Genomic DNA, 23072 nt, shown 5'->3' on the forward strand with positions numbered 1-23072 from the left:
CAGACTTTATCTTCAAATAGTTTACAGTTTTAGCTGCCAAGAACATAAAGATGAAAACAAGTTTTTAACCTCAGTCAGAACATCTCCCATAGAACTAAATGTATATTATACACTTCTGTCACAGATGAAGTGGACCTAAATTTTGCAATCTGTTTTATACAACTAAGCCCACACTGCTCTCAGAACTCCAATGAAAGAAACAAAATATTATTCAGGAAACATATCTCTGCAAACTGTACCGTTTAAGCTATTGTACACTTCACCAAAATGCTCCTTAAAGCCTCTGTACTGAGCTAGGAAGACCAGCTCTTAAGTCATACAAGCACCTTTAGTCTGACTCCATTCAAATTAGCTGCTGTTGACTGAGTTCTACCACCAGAATGGCAAATCACTCCATTAAGAGGCACTGCATAATTCCATTATAGAAGGCACATGTGGTCACAACTTATTTGCAATAATAATCACCCAGTTCTGCAAAATCTATAAAAAAATGCTTTAAAAAGTTGATGGGCAGATAAGATCTTGACAGCAGATGTAGTTATTGATGAATTAAAAGGCATTAGTTGAAGAAGCCAAAATGATGGTAACTACCCAACAAAAGGTAATATGCACTAGACCCAAGGGCAAAGTAGGGTATTTATATGCTAATTATAAAACACGGACTCTCAAAACATGTAAGATAACAAGACAACATTTAGTGACTAGTATAATTATGGGCTATCTACCTTCTCAAGTATAAAATATCAGAGTTATAAGAACAAAAGTTGAAGAACAAGAAAGCAGAAAAATAAAAGCTCCAATCAAGCATTATTACCAAGGTTTTGTCTACACAATGGAACTCAGGAAAATTAACCCAAATTAACTGGATTTGTCCAAGTCCATTAAATTCCTTTGCAAACAGTTTCATCTGGGAATAAAATGTGGCCTTAATTTGGATTGGCTCATCTTGCCTTTGAAGTGAATTAAACTAAATTCACTGGAGACCACTTTCATTGTGAATAGGAGAGTGCACACAGAGACTTGGTGGGATTTAAGCTGCCCTCTTTAAATTCCTACATTTAGTTGACTTGCATCAATTTCCCTTAGTATCTTGTGTAGACAAGCCCTGATACATTAGACACAGAAGTGAAAAAATAAAGAACGAGGGAAGCTATGCTGAAGAATCCCCAGTCAAGACGCTAAACCCCTGTGGGAACCATTGAAGAAGAGCTATTATCCAAGACAAGAGAGTTGCTGAACTATTTTAAGTGTAGTTCTAGGAAGAATACCACCAAAGTTTAGAGACCAACTGGGAAATATTTTAAAAACACAGCTACATTTCTTTATTTAAAACATCTACTATTGGCTTATTTATTTGAATTATTTGAAGCAAGAACTGTTGATAAAGGACACCACTAAAGCATCTTTTGAGGCAATTTATTTAAGAATTAAAGGTTCTAACCTATTATTGGAGGCGAAGATAAAAGAAAGTAGAAAAGAAAAATTGAAAAGATCACGATGCGTTTAAGAGCTATGGCACACTCTCACTGAAGAAACATTATGGAAAGCTAGAGACATTCAATACCTTAAAATACCTGAGTCCCCATAAAATGTTCTGAAACATCTACAGTCACTGATAACACTAATAACAACTGAAAGGTCCTTTACTTGCACTCCACCACTGATGGCAGCCTAGCAAAAAGCACAGCACCAGTCCTATATCAGATTCACATGCAGGAGGATTAATTAATCTGTTCTGATGCTCTGCTAGAACATTTTTACAACCACATTTTCATGAGGCTTCAGAGGGTTTTCATAACACTATTTTTCTTACTCAAGATTGATTACATTCTTAGAGAGGAAAAAATATCATAGATAAATAAGAAGTCCACAGAAACAGGGATCTAGAACTGAAATAAACTGACAAGCAGGAGATAGAGCCTTTCCAGATAAGGATCCTCTACATCCCTTCATCAGTATTTTTTCAGGATAAAACAACACCGTTGCTATCATGTTTTTGCTTTCATACAGGACAACAGATAAAGAGAATGAACATAAGGCAATTACAGTGTTTCCCTTATTTTGTTCACGAGGGCCCTCTTAGTGTGTTAATTGTATTCTGGCAGAATGCAGCAGTGCAAGAGATAAATATAATGCCACTGATAAAATTGGAATTTCCATAAAACAAAGACCTTCATTTTAAATAAAATTCAAGTATCAATTATTCTTTTATCTGGGAGAGTGATAAAGTAGTAGGCAGTATTATACTGTACTGGAAATATAACAATTAGAGTTTCAAATGTTAATCTGAGGCCTCTTACTAAATGCACAGTTTCATTAAGTAACATGCATCTCTTCCACTAGAACATTTCTCTACAGAAGCAGTATGAACAAGCTAGATGTTTCCTCATTCAGAATCCCCCCCCCCATTTTCCTCATTTATAAATTTTTCTTGACTCTCTTTCCAAATATTGAACATATTCCACCAAATATCATCCTTTCAAACAAAGAAGGTATGCTGGCCAAAACTCTAATCTTAACACAATTTTCTCTCACAAAAATATATATCATATACTCTGCATACATAAAATTTACTTCAGTACATAAAAAGCAAGCTGTCTGAATAACCATTATTGGATATATATAATGTGGAGTTCCATTATTTTTTCAAGTTTGCACTGCATTAAAAATGAAACACTTGGGGCTACAGGCATCACAAAATGCATGCAGCTCAACAACAAACACAAAGACCAGCTTAATCACTTGCTGTTTCTTACATTTTGAGTTATTTAGCCCCCTATTTCTACATTGCGAATTCTAAAATTAATTGTCATAGCAACAGGAATCTAAGTCTTCATTTACAATGCAGATAATCTTTTCGATCATGTTATTAATGCATAACCCCATAGCTGCTGATTTGCAATGTATCACAGTTAACTTTTAATGGGGGATGTGGGGAGACAAACAGAACACACAGGTATGACACATTGCCATACAGTAGTCAGGAAGCAGCTCAACCTCAACCTCTGCTTTACAGCAAGTTAATTCCTCCTATACTTTCATTTAAGAACAGCTACTGCTGAAAAGCCAGACTGCTAAGATTTGTTCTCCTGTTAAGGCTGCTTGTTCTTGAGCTGTAAATAGATACACAGATGATTAAAGCTATCTTTAAGCAAATTTTTAGTTTGACTTACTTACAACAGACTTTAAATAAGAGTTCCTTGAGGCATGTGTCAGATGGGTGTTATGCTGCTGGTTTTTGGTGAGGAAAATAATCCATTTTTGCCACAGTAGAAGGTATGAATAAGCAAAATTTTGTCCCCTGAGAAATCTGGAAAAAAATAAGTAATATATTAATTATTGTACTTATTCTATGCTATTTGAATAATAATAACTAGCAAAAATCAGCTTTACCTTTGACCTTGGGAGCTTAATGGATACTACTCTCAATGCAGATAAACTACCATATACAATAATTTGCATTAAGATTAGTTGGGCGCAACCCAGACAATTAAGGAAAAAAAAAAAAAAAAAAGAATTATGAATGTACAAAAACATCCTTATGGCTATCCTACATCCAAATGGTAATTCATGCTTAAAAATTCCCCTAACAGTTCTCTTAAGATTTATCAAATACACCTTTGGAAGTTTTTCTTCTCATAAGCTATCAAAATCTAAGGCAATGAACTACTGAAGAGTTATCCAGGAGAAGACTCAATTAAGATAGTCATTTTCTTTCATGGAAAAAGGGAGAAAAACATGAAGAAAGAAGGAACAGTACTTTATTTCATAGGATTTATTTAATTTTAAAAGAAACTGCATTTCCCTTAGCATATAATCTACTCCTATCTCTTAACTATAAGTCCTGCTGCTTGCAAATACATAATCCAATTACTATAAGCTTCACCTTATTATTTTAAAAGGCACTCACAGTTTTCCCATTTGTTTTTTTTAATCCATTCACAAAATTCATATGCTTGTAACTGAGCACAGCCTTATCAAAATCATGATTTAACACATATCTGCCCAAACCCTTTCATCATGGAAAACGTTCCTTCTGATAATGCTTTTAAAACAGGCAGAAACATAACAAGGTCCACAATTTTTATAAATTTGTAGGAATTATATGAAAACAGAACGTTATATTATTACTCATTATTTCCTAGAATACCTACAGAAATAACCAAATCTCAGTAGATAATAGTCCTTACGCAAAAAAATCCCAGTTGCCTGTGTAACAAATCAACTGTAACATGAACTGTTTGTGAGCTAATATATGGTACTTCATAAGATTCCTAGCTTTTTTTCCTCCTTCACTGTGATATATTTTCACGCAAGAATCATATATCTGACCGAAAAATTATCTTCAATTCTTTGCTGGAAATTAGTTATGATTGCACCACATTACAGATATCCTCATACAGTAGGTTATTTTAAAGTTCAGAATAACATAAAAAAATCATTTCATATATTGCAAAGGAAATATAAGTAGCAATCAAACTGTGTTTGCCTATGACCCTCATCTTTATCACCATCACAGAACTTAAAAAAAACCCCACAACTGTAAAACCCTCATCAACTTACAGAAGTGGCTTTCAATGGCTGTAACACTTTCAAAGATACTTCAACTGCAAGGGATAGAAATAACCATCAAGCGTGAATATGCCTCAACATTTCCATGTATACCATGTTAACAAAATGCAATATCTACACTATGAAACTCGTATTAGCTATGGGGAAATAACTAAAAATTCTGTTATGCAGCCTTCAAAAATCAAATGATGATGTTTCTGCTAAGGAGATGACGTAACTTTTATTGCTGGCCCGGAAATAATTTAGCAGTCAAGGTATATTCCTTTTTTCAGCTATGTATTAACAAACAATTGAAACATTTTTATAGTTTTGTTCAACACATCAGTTGCACAGAAAAATAAACCCTTTCCATCCAACACTTGACCTACTTCTTCAGCTGAAAGAGAACTTACACATATGTACTGCAAGCATATACATTTTTTTCTGCAAATCACAATGTCCCATTTAAACTACGCTAAAAATTATTCCATTTAGTTTGCTGTCATAAATAAGCGATCTGAAAGATTACCATGGATACTATGATTGTTAGGGCATAAGGAAACGTCTTCTTGGCATTTCACACACAGACACAGACACACACTGCAGCCTCAAGAATTTATTTAGTTTTCTGGGGTTTTTTTGGTTTGGTTTGGTTTTTAGTTTTTATCTGTTTCACCGAATACTATCTTTAACTTGATAGTACAGTGTGCAAAACCTCAAGCTTATACATAACTTGCAGTGAGATTAATAGCAGTTATTGCTATCCTATCCCTGCAAATAATTTCTTCAGTCATTCTGTGAAATGCAAGTTCTTCCTTACAAATGGCCTTTCATCTGACTAGCAAATGGGAGATTATGATCATAATCCATGTAGGAATCAAACATTAAGGCTAACTTCAGATCTTAAGAACTGAATTTTGTTATTACAAATAATCCTTCTGAACGAGCCTTCTCCCTTCTCTTTATCCACTGACTACAGAGTAAGCATAGGCTAAGGTTAGCTGCTGTGAATACCCAGTTTAAGAGCAACCTTAAATACTGCTTACTCTGTCCATTGTATTCCCCTGTATAGTGGGACAATAAACTGAAGAATGCTCCCTGTATGACCACAGCTTTGTCCATAACAAATTACACAAAGATATAAATACACAGAATAAAATTACCATTAGCTATCAAAAGCTTCAGAGTATAGAGTAATCTCAGCTGCAATTCCTTTACAATTCTGGGGACAAATTTTGAATTTATCTTTTTACGTTTGCATGGTCCCTGCAATAACTTCTGTGTGAAGTTAGCAAAGAAAATGAGGAAACGCAGACTAAAGATGCTACATATATATTTCAAAACAAAGAACTTGATCTCAAACAGGTCTTTTAAGGGTAAGAAGGAGTCTTAGCAAAATCAACTGAGGCCAGACGGCAGAGAAATTCTTCATTAAGAATGAATATTCACAGTAACTTTCAATTTTTCCCTATTTTTGTCTGACATTTCAAAGTAATCACTGACAAGGAGCTGAAGAAGCTTCCTCCACTTAGTTTTTAGAAGTACCTCAATTCTCTTCTGAGACTCTCATGCAATCCTTGTCCTAAAATTAAAAGGGATGCCATTTTCCACTTCTACTTCTGACAGGACTGAAATACATCCTACAATCTTCTCAGCAGCTTAGGACCAGCCACACAGTGCTGAGAAGAGAACCTTCTCTGCTAATATTCTGTTGAAGCTGGATCAGCATCTCCCCACAAAGTCTCAAGTGTGTGCTCATTTCCATTATTTTTATTTCATGCATGCAATCTGAAGTAGTTTTAGGACAAGACAAAAGCATTATCTTTTATAACATCAGCTTTGTGCTTAGTTTCTTTAAGACTAGGCTTCTTCAGTATAAGTTCTACATTCAGAACAAGGCCTTACCTACAGTTACACTGCTCAGTGGTTCTTTGCAAAGATTTCATTTAGCTCAAGCAATGTATGAAGAAAAAGATGTCTCTAATAATAAGAAAGCAGTAATATTTAAGAAGTATTAACAAGATCACCTGAAGGAAAAGGTTTTTATGTTAGATGGCAACTATCAGTACGAAGGTCCTCTTAAAGAGAAGTGACAAGCATCAAAGAAATGATTATTCTACTTATGGAAAGTGGCTCTGTCATGTCCTGCAGATGTCTGCATTGAAAACTGGGGGGGAAGGGTACAAAACTTGACACACAGCATCGGTCTATAGCTTATTGTCATGGTTTCAGCCCAGCCGGTAACAAAGCACCACACAGCCACTCGCTCACTCCCCCTGACCCTGGCCACGGTGGGATGAAGAGAAAATATAAAGGCAGGCTCGTGGGTCAAGATAAAGACTGGGAGGGATCACTCACCACTTATGGTCAGGGGCAAAAGACAGGCTCAACTTGAGGAAGAAACAAAATCAATTTAATTTACTACAAATCAAATCAAAACAAGGATATTGGGAAGTAAAACCAAACCTTAGAACACCTTCCCCCCCACCCCTCCCTCCTTCCCAGCTCAACTCCACTCCCGGTTCTCTCTCCCACCTCCCCCCGGCAGCACAGGAGGATGGGGAACGGGGGTTGGGGTCAGTTCCTCACACGTTGCCTCTGCTGCTCCTTCCTCCTCAGGGGGAGGACTCCTCACTCGTCCCCTGCTCCGCCATGGGATCCCTCCCACGGGAGACAGTCCTTCATGAACTTCTCCAATGTGAGTCCTTTCTACGGGCTGCAGTTCCTCACAAACTTCCCTGGCGTGGGTCCTTTCCACAGGCTTCAGTTCTTCCCAAACTTCCCTGGCGTGGGTCCTTTCTGCGGGCCGATCTTCAGTGACAAAATGCTCCAGCGCAGGCTTTCCCATGGAGTCATGACCATCTTCGGGGGCATCTGCTCCCCCACTCACCTCCATGGGCTGCAGGGGGACAGTCTGCCCTCTCACCATGGGCTGCAGGGACATCAGCCTCCTCCAGCACCTCCTCCCCCACTGACCTTGGTATCTGCGCAGGGGTTCCTCTCACATTCCAATCCCACTGCTCACTACCGGTTCCCCTCCTGAAATCTGTTCTCCCAGAGGCGCTACCACGGTCGCTGATGGGCTCAGCCTGGGCCAGCGGCAGGTCCGACTTGGAGCTGGGGAAGCTTCTAGCAGCTTCTCACAGGAGCCACCCCTGTGGCCCCTTCCCTGCTACCAAAAAAACCCCACACCACACAAACCCATAACACTCATCTACAAAAGATGATGACTTGCTAATGTTTCATGTTCTTGCAGACACCTTTGACAGTTACGTTATTCCCCAGTGCAAAGCAGCACTTTGATGATCTAACTTTTAATGACCAGTTCTTGAGCACAGTCTGAAGTGCTAGCACAAACAAATTTTCTTTTTGTACTGAGCCTTCATCACTTGAAATCTCTTTGTAACCACTGCATGAGAAACATCTATCGTTTTATCTATTTCCTGAGTCTCTATAGTGTGTCACTGATGAAGGAAAGGATTTCTCCTCTAGCTAGAAAAATTCTTATTTACCCTGACTAGTGGTTCTTCCATGTGAGAAATGGAACCCATTTCTTCCCTCCTTAGCTTAAGCTAGTTTGACTTAGAAAATGTGTGCAGTGGACTGAGCTGACAAGGATATGAAGGCAGAAGCTTAAAGGACATCAGAAGCGTTAGTATTCTGAGCTTTGTATAAACAGTCTTATTGATATAATTCTCCAAGCATCCTTTATCTTCTTGTACAGAGATTAGAGAAAAGCACAAATGCTTAATTGTATGTCAAGTGCACAGTCAACATATTAAGAGTCCGGTATAGTCTTTTAAAATGGAGTCTTCATCGTATTCATGCCTTGAGGTAGACAATGCAGCTGCTATTTTAAACACAAGGCTTGACTGTCTGTTACTCTTCACGTTGCGTTGTTCCTCACATCAAGGCAAAACACATAATGGAGATTTTCCCACGTTCTCCTTAAAAATACTGATCCTAACAACTGGTTCATCCCACAGCTTCAGTGACAGACTGATGGGAAAGTTCCCTCTCTTACAAGTACCCTAAAAATAACAGTAGAATTGAACTTCTGAGATTCAGATCATGTACAAAAAGCAAGTCCTGGTAAGTCCTTCGACGCATGTAATGTAGAAAGAATAGCAAGAAATGTAGATGCGTATGTACTTAGATGCATATAATGTATGAAGAATGCCTAGCTTGCCAGGCGTTCATACAATGTGCTGGAATTCAACAGTAAGCATATCAGCTCAGTGTATACAGCAGCTAAATAAGCTACAGCAGTAAAGAGCTCACACAGACACATTATGCAGCAAAACAGAACTATTAATTTCCCCCAACCCTGTGACTCCCATCCTCATTTCTGTGAAACATGAAGTTCCTCAGTTATTGCATTTAGTTTGGAAAATTAAACTAAGAATAGAAGGCTTAATTGTTTTTCCTACTAAAAACTATAGTTTAATGTAATATTCAAGATTTTCAGAAGAACTAGAGATGCAAAGGAGAAAATAAAGATATGAAACATAGAATCTGGAATGATTCATTTCACAACATTTTGAAGATGCATGATTTAATATAGCAACTGTGCATTTCACTTAAACTATATAAGTAATTGACAATCTGTGAAGAACCCATTAGGAAAACTGAAAACCATGCATCAGACAAATCTAAAGAGAAAGCACTCCTCCTCCTATTTGAATAGTACAGGACAATATATCGCAGATGCCGTATTAAAGGCCATTAATAACTATGCTGGTGACTGAGCAGTCATAGCTTGTGTAGCTCATCAGAACCCGAATCTTGAACTCTTCCTCAGCTCAGGGTGTCAAGCTGTAGGAAAGTCATGCAGTGAAGGTCATACATTGCATTTTATACTGAGAAAGAATTGAAATATGACTATAATCAATTATAATGGATACTAACCTGTTTTAAGTACTCTGAAGACACTTACTCCTACAGGATTAGCAGGATTAAAGCAGAATTCTTATAAATCATGTTCAATTGTTGGAATCTTTCCTTATGTTAAAAATCTGTGAGTCAGTATCAGGGTGTATTGGTTTTAGGTGGCAAGGTTTTTGGTAGCGAGGAGGGTTACAGGGGTGGCTTCTGTAAGAAGCTGCTGGAAGCTTCCCCTGTGTTCGAGAGAGAGCGAGCCCATACCAGTCGGCTCTGAGACGGACCCGCCGCCGGCCAAGGCCGAGCCAATCAGTGATAGTGGTAACGCCTCTGTGATAACATTTTTAAGAAGGAAAAAAAGTTGGGAGAGTGAGAAACAGCCGCTGGAGAGAGGAGTGAGAACATGTAAGAGAAACAAGCCTGCGGACACCAAGGTCAGTGAAGAAGGAGGGGGAGGAGATGCTCCAGGCGCTGGAGCGAAGATTCCCCTGCAGCCCGTGGTGAAGACCCTGGTGAGGCAGGCTGTCCCCCTGCAGTCCAGGGAGGTCCACGATGGAGCAGATCTCCACCTGCAGCCCGTGGAGGACCCCACGCCGGAGCAGGTGGGTTCCCGAAGGAGGCTGTGACCCCGTGGGAACCCCGCGCTGGAGCAGGTTCCTGGCAGGACCTGCGGATCTGCGGAGAGAGGAGCCCGTGGAGCAGGTTTTCTGGCAGGACTTGTGACCCCGTGGGGGACCTGCGCTGGAGCAGTCTGCTCCTGAAGGACTGCACACCGTGGAAAGGACCCATGCTGGAGCAGTTCATGAAGAGCTGCAGCCCGTGGGAATGGCCCACGTTGGAGAAGTTCGTGGAGGACTGACCCCGTGGGTGGGACCCCACGCTGGAGCGGGGGAAGAGCGTGATCAGCCCTCACCCTGAGGAGGTGAAGCGGCAGAAAATAACGTGTGATGACCGTAAACCCCATCCCTGTCCCCCTTGTGCCGCTGGGGGGGTGTGGTGGAGAAATCCGGGAGTGAAGTTGTGCCCGGGAAGAAGGGAGGGGTGGTGGGAAGGTGTTCTGAGATTTCGTTTTATTTCTCATTACCTTACTCTGGCTGATTTGTAATAAATTGAGCTAATTTTCCCTAAGCTGAGTCTGTTTTGCCCGTGACGGTAATTAGTGAATGATCTCTCCTGTCCTTATCTCGACCCGCAAGTTTTTGTTATATTTTTCTCTCCCCTGTCCAGCTGAGGATGGGGGAGTGATAGAACGGCTCTGGTGGGCACCTGGCGTTTAGCCAGGGTCAACCCATCACACAGGGTTAGGGAAAAACACCATGTTTTTTTCAATTATGGGTTATTTCTAAAACTTTCTGCCAGGGTAGAGTAGGACAGGAAGGTGTAAGTGTGTTATTTTCAATGCCAACTCAACAGATCACTTTTAATGGTGGAAAGGGAAAAACATGGCAAGTTTTTTTCAAGTATCTAAGCAGAAAAGTACCAACAGTGAATTAAGACCAGAAGAAATTGCTGAGAGACATCCTACTGCAGTTGAAAAGATCTCTCTTGAGTCCTAGGGAAAGAAATAATAGGGATCTGTACCAAGTGTAGAGCAATGTCAAAGGAACACCTTGCAATAGGCTGAATGCCTCAGGTTTGGCCTACATGAAAGACTTCTGTTGATATAAAAAAATGTTTCTTAGAAGGGAGGGGGGATTTCTCTGTAGCCAAGAATCACATGCAGCTACAGTTGCACTGGATAAAGTGTGCCTGATGGTATAAATTAATTTGTTTGGAGGACTGCTGTAACTGACAAAATCAAATCAGGGTTGACTTACAAATCAGTACCTACAGAAGGTGGATTTGCAATGCTATCTCTGACAGCAAACTTTTAACAGAGGCAAAGCTTTAGATTGTCTGATTCTGGCCATTTTTTTTCAGCTAAAAGTGCTGTTGAGGAACCAGTCTTGACAGGAGGAGGAAATGGAGTCCCCCAATGCCAGGCTATGTCACACAGTACATCTGGGTTTACTTCCACGTCACTGATTTGAATATGACCTGTTCTAAAACCAACTGAAACTTATCCAAGTAGTGTTTGGTAGCCTCTGAGAATGTTAGCAGTACTAGTCCAGTTCATATGAGAAGCATGTATCAATTTATATGCTGCTGTGAACTATTAGTAGAGAAATGAGTAGAGAAGACAAGACATATGCTAAATGTATTTTTCAAAACTTGTCAGAGACCTCTCACACTCCAATTAGAGATAATCCTGGGGGGACAATGGGAAGAGATGAAAACCATTTTCTTCAGTGAAATAAAAAAAACAGTGAGCTTAGTCATTCGTGCCTTTGTCCTGGCTTATTAAATGTTTGGGGTTTTTTTGATCAAATGATAACAAAAGCCATGCAGATCTTGTTTAAAAATAAAGGCAAAACTAGTACTGTACCTGTTACAATTCTCTGCGGTTTTCTTGGAATTTGTTTCTTTTTTGTGTTGCAACTCCTTTTCAGATTTATGCTTATACATATTAGCAAACTAAATTTCGCTTCTTTTTCAAACAAAATGTCTAGTGTGAAAGTATCTAGTATTAGGAATGGCTGTTCATCAAAACTCAAAGAAAATATAAGATGCCTTAAGCAGCAAGAAAATCCCTCTTTCATTTAGTCAAATCAATGTGGTAACATTCTGTCAGTTTTCTTTCACCAAAAATAAGCTATAGCTACGTCTACAGTTGTAAAAATTTATAGTATCTTTGCATTTATAATTTTTCCTGTAATTCAGGCAATATTAAAAAAATAATAATAATTAACAGGAAATACTCAGGCTCAATGAGGAGAACTGGAAACTGATCAATCAAGGAAAGTGTTATAAGGAAACATGCAGAAGAACTGTACACAAAAAAAAAGCATTAGCAACTAACAGATATTAAAAGTTTGATGTTAAAATAGCACAGCCTGATTTTTGAGAGCTTTTGAACAGTTCTGACCAACTGCAACAGGATTAATGGATATTCAACATCTCTAAGAAGTAGACCTTCAGTTCTAATTGCCACTGTTGTCACTATCTATTATTACATTCTATGAAAAGCCGGACACGGTTGGAGTTAAATACCAGTGTGCGAAACAGGAAATTTAGAAAGCCAGAAAAAAAAATGGCAATTGATACTGATTGCAAAATAAGCCTGGGGGTTGGGGAATAAAACCCTTCATCACTCTGAATATTAACATCTACAGGCAACAGCTAAAGAAAATAACAGTGCCTGTTTTTTTTAACTTATGTACCAAATTCACATATGAAAACAGCACCTGTAAACTACGTGAAGAACAATCTCTTCTGAAACAAACTGCTCATCATAGACTACTAGACAGAAAAAAAAGGAGGGGAAAATACAAAAGAATTTGCCTTAGTTGACAAACGTGATGACAACATCACTCTAAGGAATTAGAACATGTTTTGTAGAGCTTACTGCAAGCTTCAGCACATAAATATCTTTCCATTTAATCTACTGCAGGAGGAATTATTTATATATTTTTCTAAACATCTCAAACACATGGATTTCTGAAACACCTGTATTTTTCTCTGCTTTTTGTAACAAAAAAGCCCCGGAAATTAGACAGATTCATAAAACAAAAATTCCCTGAAGCTGTCCAAAGTGACATTCTCTTTCATATATTTAATTTTTGTGGTTTTTTTTTTTTTTTAATTATTTTAAAGACACATTGATCAAACTCCTCTGCTTTGCTGCTGATCTGAAGCTAGAGGCATAGCAAAGCTGATTGGGAGTTGTTGTTGATTATTTTTAGAAACAATGTATCATCACTTGGGACAATACATACTGTCAATTTATTAGAATTTTTTCAAAGCATGGCAGAAAATTGCTCTGCCTGACTAGCAGGTCTGCTTACTAGCTAGAAAAGCAAGGAAGAAAGAAAGAATCCTGATACTGTCGATTCAAAATAAAAAGCTGTGGAGGTGGAACAGGAATGATTTCAGTGATGATCTATAATTTCAGTTAGGTGTTATATGAAATACAAATGGCTGGGGGGAGAAGATGGAAATAGAGAAAAATCTATTATTTGATGCAGGGAGTTGGTCCCACAACAACAGATCAGTAGGGTTTGGTAAGACAGATGCTCAACAGACAGGCAAGACTATAGACCACATAAAAGGGAAAAAAACAAAAAAGAACAAAAAGATTTTGCCTGAAACCATGTTCTTCCGTCACCTGCAAAAAAAGCAACTAAATGAGCTGATCAAAATGGTGGCTTAAGGAGTGACCAACCACAGTGCAAGAAGCAGAGAAGCAGGGTTACTCTCATTTCCTTGTTTAGTTTTGCAGAAACCTATTTGAAAAATTATGGTTTTATTGTTTATGTCAGTCACTTTCCACTAAATCAGTCAGTTTGCCAGAGTGAATACATACAATATTCACTCATCTGAGTCAGCTTTTCTCTTATTTACCAATGTTTTGGAAAAACCTCTTGCTTTTCAGTTTGCTGAAATTCAGTCAATTAACCAGCAGTATTCTCCATTTCATGACAGACAGAATGAGCCAATTTCTTGGAGCTGCAGTCAGTAGACATTGAAAAGCAAACCATCTATGGTGGAGTTCATAATGCTTTAAAATGTAAAAAGGTACAAGCTGAATTTTATCTAGTTGATAATAACTTGTTTTTTCAAACACTAGCATCAAAGTAAAAGTGGTGGTATGTGGAAAAGAAGGTTACTACCATCAACTAGACAAATAGTTAAATTTGGATCTGAACTAAGCTCACGCCACCAGTATCTGTGTTTTAATTAATATAGAAATGGATCTGGTTATGTGCAACATAACACATGCAACTCAGAAACTACACAGCAGCTACTATTTTCTTATGTATAAAACCATAGTTTTCTATGATGATGATCTCTAAAAACTAGAAGCTTTAACTAAAAGGAAAAAACCCCACTACTCCACAAACAGATTTCATCCAAAAGGGGTTTAGTTGCAAAGAATGCAAAGAACTTCTCGGGCAACTACAAACAGTCCTGAATATGACCTGTGATTTTTTTTTTTTTTTTAAACACAGCTTATGTGACTGAATATCTAGTCCACATATACAAATCCACATCTGCTTGATTAAATTAGGCTGTCAGTCTCCTAAAGTAAAGCCATAGCTGAAAGGCCCAAAATTATGTAAACAACCTCCAGCAGGAGGTTGAAAATCTGGCTCTGTATTTTCTCTATAATTCAAATGATAGAATTAAAACCTCTAAGCAGCATGCCCTCAAACAGAGAGACATTCAGAGAATTTATATCATAATTGTCATTGCTACTTACAGATAAGCAGTAAACTTTCCCATAATATTTTACCTCTTGGAAGTCAGACACTTTAGAGAATGTCACCCTAGCCAGTGTCACCACTGAAAGTTGACCTTGAAAGTCTTCCTGTCCTATCAGTCCTTCTCAAAGCCACTACAAGAATTTACTAAGCAACAGATTTCCTCATATTGTTCTCTGTTCTTTCCATGACTTAATCTATCCATTAAACACTACCGAGATGAAGACACATGCATCTGTGGAAGCAAATACTTCAGCGAGGGCCTTTTCCACATGGAGACAAAAAGTTAAGGACTAGCATAGCTGAAGTGTATGAAGTTTCTTACTGGAGAAACCTGGCTGAGGAAAAGACCTCAACTGCTAGAATTATATCACTTTGCCTTCCTAACATGGAAAAGAAGTAATGAAGTAATGTTTGTAATGAAAGGATTGCAGATAGGTCAATAGACGCACCTTGCCTTGGTTGAATGCAGGAAAAATGCAGAGTATGTATTGCTCTAAAGAGTGCTAACAGGGGGTAAGGAAGAGCAGAGAGGAACTGCAGTCATTTTTCTTCTCCTGCATCTATATTTTAAAGAGTCTGAAAAAATACTGAAATATTTTTCAGCTACCTTGCTCACTGTATGTGGAAGCGTACAGATGAAATTTGTGGTTTAGTTTTTATAGCACTTTTGCTCTTACTTCTAGGCTTGGCAACTTTCTCGTGGACATGACTAAGCTTACTGTAAGATCAAACAGCACAACAATTACTATGTACTCTGAAGAGAAATAGTGAAGAGAAATACTTCAGTTTTATACATAATTTGCAATTTGCTGCACTGCTTCAGTGAAGAAAAACTATCCAGTATTCTTGCACAAGAACCCTAGGCCTTAAAAAAAAGAAAAACAGCATTTTGATTGTGAAAGCTAGGAATAAAGTGAAATATAAGAGCACACAGGAAGCTGCACTAACAGCATAAGCATAAGCAACATACAGCCCTGTGACCTTCTAGATTTACAAATTGCTCCAACATTTTTCAGAAACAGGAGACAGCTGTCTCAATGCTGCAGGTGGTGATCTCTTCAGTTTTGTCTGGACCCACCTATCTACCTTTAGTTAGTAACAACACACAAATACCAGCATGCTTTGAGGCACAGTTAACATCTCTGAATTCACAGAATCAATAAATCAATTCCACATGTCGAAAACTTATTTGGAAAATCCTATCAGGTTTACAGGAAATTGTTCTGTGAGCAGCAGAAAGAAGGAAACCTTGTTTTCTTTAGAATTCTGACCTTTAATACCATAAACTTCTGCAGCCACCAGCACATCCCAGAGTTAGTCCAGAACCAGGTATGCACTAAACTGTGCCCCAACTGCTGTCAAACAGTGTAGAAAACAGTACAGTTCTAGTTTCAGTATTTCTTCTCCACCAGCCACAGACTTTGACAAATTTTGTAAGAATTTTATTAACTTTGACAATTCTAACTATTTTTCAAATTGTACAATGGTTTCAGGGGAACTGGGAAGAATGATGCATGGATGGGAATAAGTCTCATTAGAAAGACTGTTACAAAAGCAGGCTAAAAATGCATTCCCCTTTTCATGACACTTGACATCAGTTCAAGACTTGCACGCCTGTGAGTTTGCTCTTGCTCTCCGACATCATCCAGTGATGTCGGATTTTAGAACTTCATTTCCAGCTCAGGATAACCCTAATTTGTAGATCCTAATGGCAGAGTTAAAGGTTTACCCATTTAATCAGCCTTTCTTCTTACCAAGAGGTGGAAAAACCACAGCGCAAGAATTTCAGAACCCCTAGTCTGTAGCCAAACAAGTCAATCTGCACATGGAGATCTGAAGTTCTCCCTGCACAGTTAACAGATGTAGACAGGCTCCACTATGGTACTCTAGTTGCACTTTGGAGTCTCCATTAACCATTTTGGGAGACTAGGTTCTTAATTCCAGGAAGCTGGTTGAAGTCACATCATATAAATACTCTGTTATATATATTGCTTAAAAATTGCAATAAATTTTTCAACATGTTGGATGAATTCAAACATTACAATAAATGGTAGTGTAGTATTTAAATATTTGTACCAACAGTTAAATACTAAATATACATACATTAGTGTTTCCTTATACTGGCAGGACAGGGAAATATCTTTTTTTTTTTTTTTTCCTGTGCAGCAGAAATAATTTTATCACTTTACTTTCTTTGAAGAAGCTGACTATTATACCTACTTATTAGCAACTGCAAGAGAAATTGAAGATTTTCTTTCACTGCTCCAGAAACATGGCCTGGAAATTAACAGGCACAGGGCATCTCAGTTTTCACTGTAACACTGTTTACCAAACCAATTTAATCAGTTATAATCCCTTTTTTTAATTGGTGGGCTTTTAGAAGCTGAACTTTCAGGAAGAAAGCTATTTTGCATACAGCTCTGCTTAGCTCCAGCTTTCAAATAAAAGTCATCTGCATAAATACTAGAATGTGTTATGCCCTTTTCTTATTTCTTTCTAATGCCCAAGACATATTTTTCTATTATTTTTAGACACACACTGGGAATTCCCCCAGTGCTTGTCCTTCCTATACTGCAAAAGATCTGATACAACAGATAAAGCAACTGGTCAGTCATCAGCTTTGCTATTTTTACTGCTCTCATGAGTGGTTCCAACCTCAGCAACTTACAGAGTATCCCTGTTTCACAAGTATTGTAGGTTAGTCAGATAGCATTCAAGAACACACAAGCATCCCTTAGTACTTTTAGGGTCCTGTCATTTCCTACTACAAAAGCTGTTCTTGATAATCAGGGGGATGGCTTCACCAAGTAAGAGATAAAATGAAAAACAACTGGCTTCTTCCTGGGTGACATCCCCTGTTAGTGTTGCTTTAATCATCACAAGAATCAGAAATGTGTTTAACAAATTGTCTCATTCCATCATAGCATCAAGCAAAATTCAGCATATGCTTTCAGAATCACTGAAAAAAAAATATATTGAAATGATTCCTTTGTATGTATTAAAATCTCTATTAACAACAATCAGTGAAAAGAGTGCAAATCTTTCTTAATTTCTGCATAAAGGGAAAGATCACTCTCACAAAATAAAATACCTCACCATAAAAATGTATCCAATCACACAACTTTTCAAGCAAGATATTTTAATAAGATAACCTTTTCGTCCCTGCCTATTTAATAAGACAAGACATTTTAGTTTATTACACCACCAGTGCACAATTCATTTTCATGATACAGCAACAATAAATAACTTAAGAACACAAATGAAACAGCCAAATCCCATAGCCTCCAGTGAAACAATACATGGAATGTAAGTAACTACATGCAGTATACATTTTGCAAAAGATTTTGACTCAGTTCCAAATTTAGCAAAATGTGACCAGGAAGTAAGTGTCTGGAACTTAACCACAGTATGCATTTGACCCTCTTCAGTCTTGAAACCTACTATTTGCCAAATGTCATTTCAGCTCATAAGAGCGTTAAAGATCCTCTAGTCCTCTGTAAAGAATTAACTGATCCATGAGGAGATTTTTTAGAATCTTACAGGTCTAATTTACACTGAAACTTACTTTAGTTACTCAAAAGGATTTTTTGCTCTCTAGATAAAGTTTCCAAAGACTTTTAACATCTGTGTGAAGGCAACAGCATCAGCCTTTCATGCTTGAAATATATGGAGGTAGTTCAAGAAGAAATGTGAAAGGAGATTATTTGCTTAGAAAGGAGTTACTCCCAGTCTTCTCTATCAATCTATCAACTGGCTCCTCCTTCTTTTAGCCATACAAACAGTACCAACTTCTCCATCTATATGTTCTCTGCCCATATACACATTAATAAAACTGAGAGATCACATATAAATAGTTTTTGTCTAATTTTACTGAAATTCTTTTTGTCTTCACCGGAGGGAATTCAAGTAATTCAAAACTATGCTAATTTACTTATAAGTATGTGAATCTGAATGAACTTAGGTTGGGCTACAGTTTGGTTCTGCAATCCTAAAAATTTATCACAGAGCCCATGCAGCATCTAGAACAGATGACATTTATTTTGAACTGTCCTGATTTTAAAGGTTTAATACATTAGAAACTGGGAGTTTCTAATCACTTTATCTAAAATAGTAATACTTTGAGAGAGACAAAGATCATATTTTCACCACATAGCCACGGTCTGCTAGCTTAGTCCATAGATGCTACATCAATATGCACATCATAATATTAACAGTAAAAACAATGGAATAGAAATTCTCATGGACTTCATGCTAAATAGCTACAAAAAGAGTGTTTAAATACTATAAGTCTTTATACTGTATGAAGTGTTCAAACAGTACCCTTCTACTTCTCTATATTGATTATTTTCATGTTACAATATATTAAGGCCTTTTTAGATTAAGACTGATTTCTTTAGAATGACAGACTCTTGCTCTAAACTGAACCAGTCAGTATTTTTTTCTTAAAAATACATCCTGATGATTGGACTATCCAGTGAGAACACTTTTTTTTTTTAAGTATACATTTATTTCTTTTCATCCAGGTCTAGGACTACCTACCTTGGAAAAACACAGCTTTACTGTGAAAAAGGAATTTTCAAGACAAACAGATTTCCTGGAATTCCAAGAGAACCTACCTTAGACAGAATTGACTAAGACATGAATTTTTGTTTGGATACACTGGCCTGAAAAGCTGTGTGAAGTTACTGCCTTGCAGGCACAGCTTCTTTCAGAGGTGACATGATTCATACAGTTTGTACAAAAGAGGATGAAACGAATTTCTCACTATGGAATAGGGCTTAGAATTATTTTACCCTACTCGTGGTAATTAGCAAAAGTATTTTGATTTCATGAGGACTAAGTAAATTAGTGCAGTTCACACTGATAAAATAAGTAATGAAACCTGTAAAGGCATATACCAGAGGTAAAGAGCATGAACTAGAATGTTTACGTTTTCTACATTTGAAAAAGCAAGGCTACATGTTTGCACTCACTGACAATATGTACCTCATACAATAATATTGTTGTTATGAAACAAAACTGCCTCATAAAAGACAGTTACTAAAATAGCCAATCCAAATAGCAAATAAATCTCAAAATGACAGAGCATTGCCTGTAATTAAAACATGCTTCTACTTCCACCCACGTTAGGCAGAGCAGCCCGAGTATCCTGATACAGCAGTTAGTCTTTATTAATTGTATCTTAATGAGGATTCCTAAGACAAATTCAATATTGAAATTCAGATAGACTACAATCAAATGGTACCTAGTCTTAAATTAGCCTACAATTATCAGTAGCTGCCAAATGACAAATTCAAGAGTAAGCTGCCTGTAGTGACAGGTAATGTGTCCCAGTTATTTGCCAAACCAAATGTCACTGCTCTATAATAAGTCAACATCTGTAAAAACACTACCACAGCAACAGCCAAGATGAAACTTAAATAAAATGGAGTAACATTTCTGTCTTATCACTCTGACTACAAGTTATATGAACTGCATTGGAAAATTAAAGTTGAGATTTGTTTTCTATTGATAACCACCTCCTCGTCACCAGAAAGTTCTGGGATATTGCTTACAGCCCAAAGAAGGCAGTTTCCTAAAAACTTTTAAGTGGTAGTTTGTTATGCTTTGTGTGATACCATCGCTAGCCCTGTCGAAAACAGCAGACACCTGATGCAGATGTGGAAAACAAACTAGAAGTTATCAGATTTCTTTGCAGAGGATGAGCCCAGAGCAGGCATTGGGAGGGAGGGTGAAACACACCTGGGCTTATTTACAAGCCAGAAAAACCCCTTGTCAGAGTAGACATTGAGCTTAGTAGGAACTGAAGGGCTTGCACAGTACAAGCTACAGCTTCAAGACAGCAACACAACAGCATCTGTGACTAAGCTTTAGCCATCTAAGCCAGGGTTTTCTTTTCCAAGTTGTGCATCAGGGAACACACAGATAAGAAAGTTCTGTGAAGTTGGCAAAAGGAGTATCCAAGAAGGATCTATTTTTCCAACAAATGACTAAATGCTTAGAAGTGAATTTTGCCATCAAAAGATTTTTACATTAGCAATGTAAGGTGGAATAATACATCATTTCATTTCCTCCTTTTTCTTCAGATCTGCAGGTTCCCTGGTCTACTCTAATTTCCTACTCTTCTAGTCCTTGAAAAGCAAAATCTAACAGAAGTATACTGTAGAATTATACTTCAGATACATAGATGAGAGACATCAGATAGATTTGATTTAGATTAGATACATAACAGCTAATAGCATATAGAGTGCTAACTGGTATTACCTGAAATCAAGGTTGAAGAAGGTAAACAACATGAGCCATGCAATGTTATGACTCCTGAGAACGAATTTTAGAATTTTTTTCAGTTCAATTAGGCACAAAATGTGGAAGGATTAGAGCCTAACTTGTTTTATGCAGGCACTGCTTATCTCTATTTGACGACTATCACTAGCAAGAGACTGGAATTGGCTGGAGTCACTGCCCCAAATAAAATAATCACTTTTAAAAGATTAAAGAAGCCATTAATGTAGATTGACTTTGCCCCAGTAGAAGAGCGCAATGCAATCTGTTCAGTGCTGGTGAACTGGCAAGGATAAATAAAATTAGTCTGACACCCAAGTACAAAAACAGGGACTTGTGGATGTCGAGTGCAGTGTCCAAACTCACAAGGACTTTTGAAGTGACAATGGTTCCAGAGTAAACATTCTATATGCAACACTTGGATACAGCTTTTTCTCCATCATCAGACTGGACACTTGTAAATTCTCAGCAAGAATCCCAAAGGTTTTACAAACACCATTCTTAATCCTCAACAGCTTAAATAAAAACCAGTTCCCACAGAGGAGGATGGAGTTCTGAAAAAATCTGTGCATCAACTATAGAGAGAACTTATGAGCTCAGCAATAGTTCAGGAGCCTTAAGATAGTTTGGTACATCAACTCCCCTTCTGAAAGGGAGAGACAGACAAAGAATCTATATTCAAGAAGAGACCTTTGGTAGCCAGGCACACAGAAAACCAGGATCTGGACACAGGCTTGAAAGTAGGAAAGAAAGATCTGTGCATTCTAACTTTGGTTCTTTGCTTGACTTCATCTACACACAATCCAGTCTGTTTACATGTGTTTGGTATGAAGGTTTGCTTGTAAGGAAACATTTTTGTCATCTCTCTTTTTCTAGACTGTATGACAATCTTATTACTCAGAATCTGTGTGGACAGAAAGAACACGCTTCAATATGGAACTGGTACCCAGGTCTGTGTTTATGTTCTTACTTCATACCCTGAAAGTATTGAAAAAAACTATTTTCTCTTGAAACTGTATCAGATAATGTTTGGATAATTACAACTCAACAAGGAAAGAAAACTGAAGAGCTAACAAAAATAATTTCAGGTCCCCAGATCAATACAGTATGTTCAACAAACTTCACAACTGTCCAGCTCTTTCTGAATGACTGCCTATTGACTTCATAAAACAGCATAGCAGACAAACAAGACCATGTATGCCAAAGCATAAGAAAGCACAACAGCAGAATGCACAACCAGTCTGTTCAGCTGTTACACTTAGGACAGAAAAATGAAAGCAGTATTGGTCAAGGGTACCTTTTTCATCTCCTTGAGAGACACTTCACAGTTGAGACCACTTCAAGCATTTACATTGGCTGTTGTTCTTGGATAAACAGGTCAGCTCACAAATACTCCTTTTTTTTGTAATATGTGCATTTTCTTGCTAGCGCCCAGCTCGCTCTTATTTCAGAACTCCATATTATAAGACAATGTTCTTTTGTGCCGTTGCTCTTCTGCCATTAAAAGAGAGCCCCGCCCCAAGCTTTTCTTTGTTTAATCACAAATGTATTTATCATTGCTTTGCAATGAATTTGAACAAATCAATGTTTCTCTCATTTCAAATGAGTTACAAAAGGACTTATAAAGGAGACAAAAAGAAAATACATGTCCTTCCAGCACACTGTTCTACAAAAGAGAAGCATACCTGCAGTACTGTAGTTTGTTATTTGATTACCTAAATATTTTTCCTTTACCCCAGACATATTGCTGAACTAATTTCAAAATTGAGGTATTTAAAATATTTCAAAATAATGAAATACTGAAGAATCCCCATCCTTTGTTTAAAAATGTTTAACCCAATTAAAATATTGATTCAAATTCATGCTGTTCCTCCCTGACGTTTGATGACGGTTACGATGACAAAATGTAAGCAAATCAAAAAGAAATACAATGTTGTATTATAATACCTTTACTCATTGTTCAGTGAATTCCACAAGAGTTTCCCTTGAAATTGCAATAGCATAACTTAATAAATACATTAGTGAAGAACTGTGCAGGCTTTATTTTTTAATGTC

The 23072-nt window shown here is 37.6% G+C and overlaps 1 protein-coding gene across 8 annotated transcripts in view; it reads right to left on the minus strand.

Moving 5' to 3' along the window:
- The window catches only part of OTUD7A (OTU deubiquitinase 7A), a 154042-nt gene that overhangs the window by 74533 nt on the left and 56437 nt on the right, over positions 1–23072 (minus strand). For 6 of the 8 annotated variants that reach the window (XM_075045461.1, XM_075045459.1, XM_075045456.1 and 3 more), the window contains one exon: positions 3174–3310. The gene's annotated coding sequence lies outside the window, so the exon portion shown is untranslated. The remainder of the gene's footprint in view (positions 1–3173; positions 3311–23072) is intronic. The other 2 variants (XM_075045460.1, XM_075045457.1) reach the window with 1 other exon arrangement.

The sequence above is a fragment of the Buteo buteo genome, chromosome 13, assembly GCF_964188355.1.
Source record: "Buteo buteo chromosome 13, bButBut1.hap1.1, whole genome shotgun sequence".
NCBI classification, from domain to species: Eukaryota; Metazoa; Chordata; class Aves; order Accipitriformes; family Accipitridae; genus Buteo; species Buteo buteo.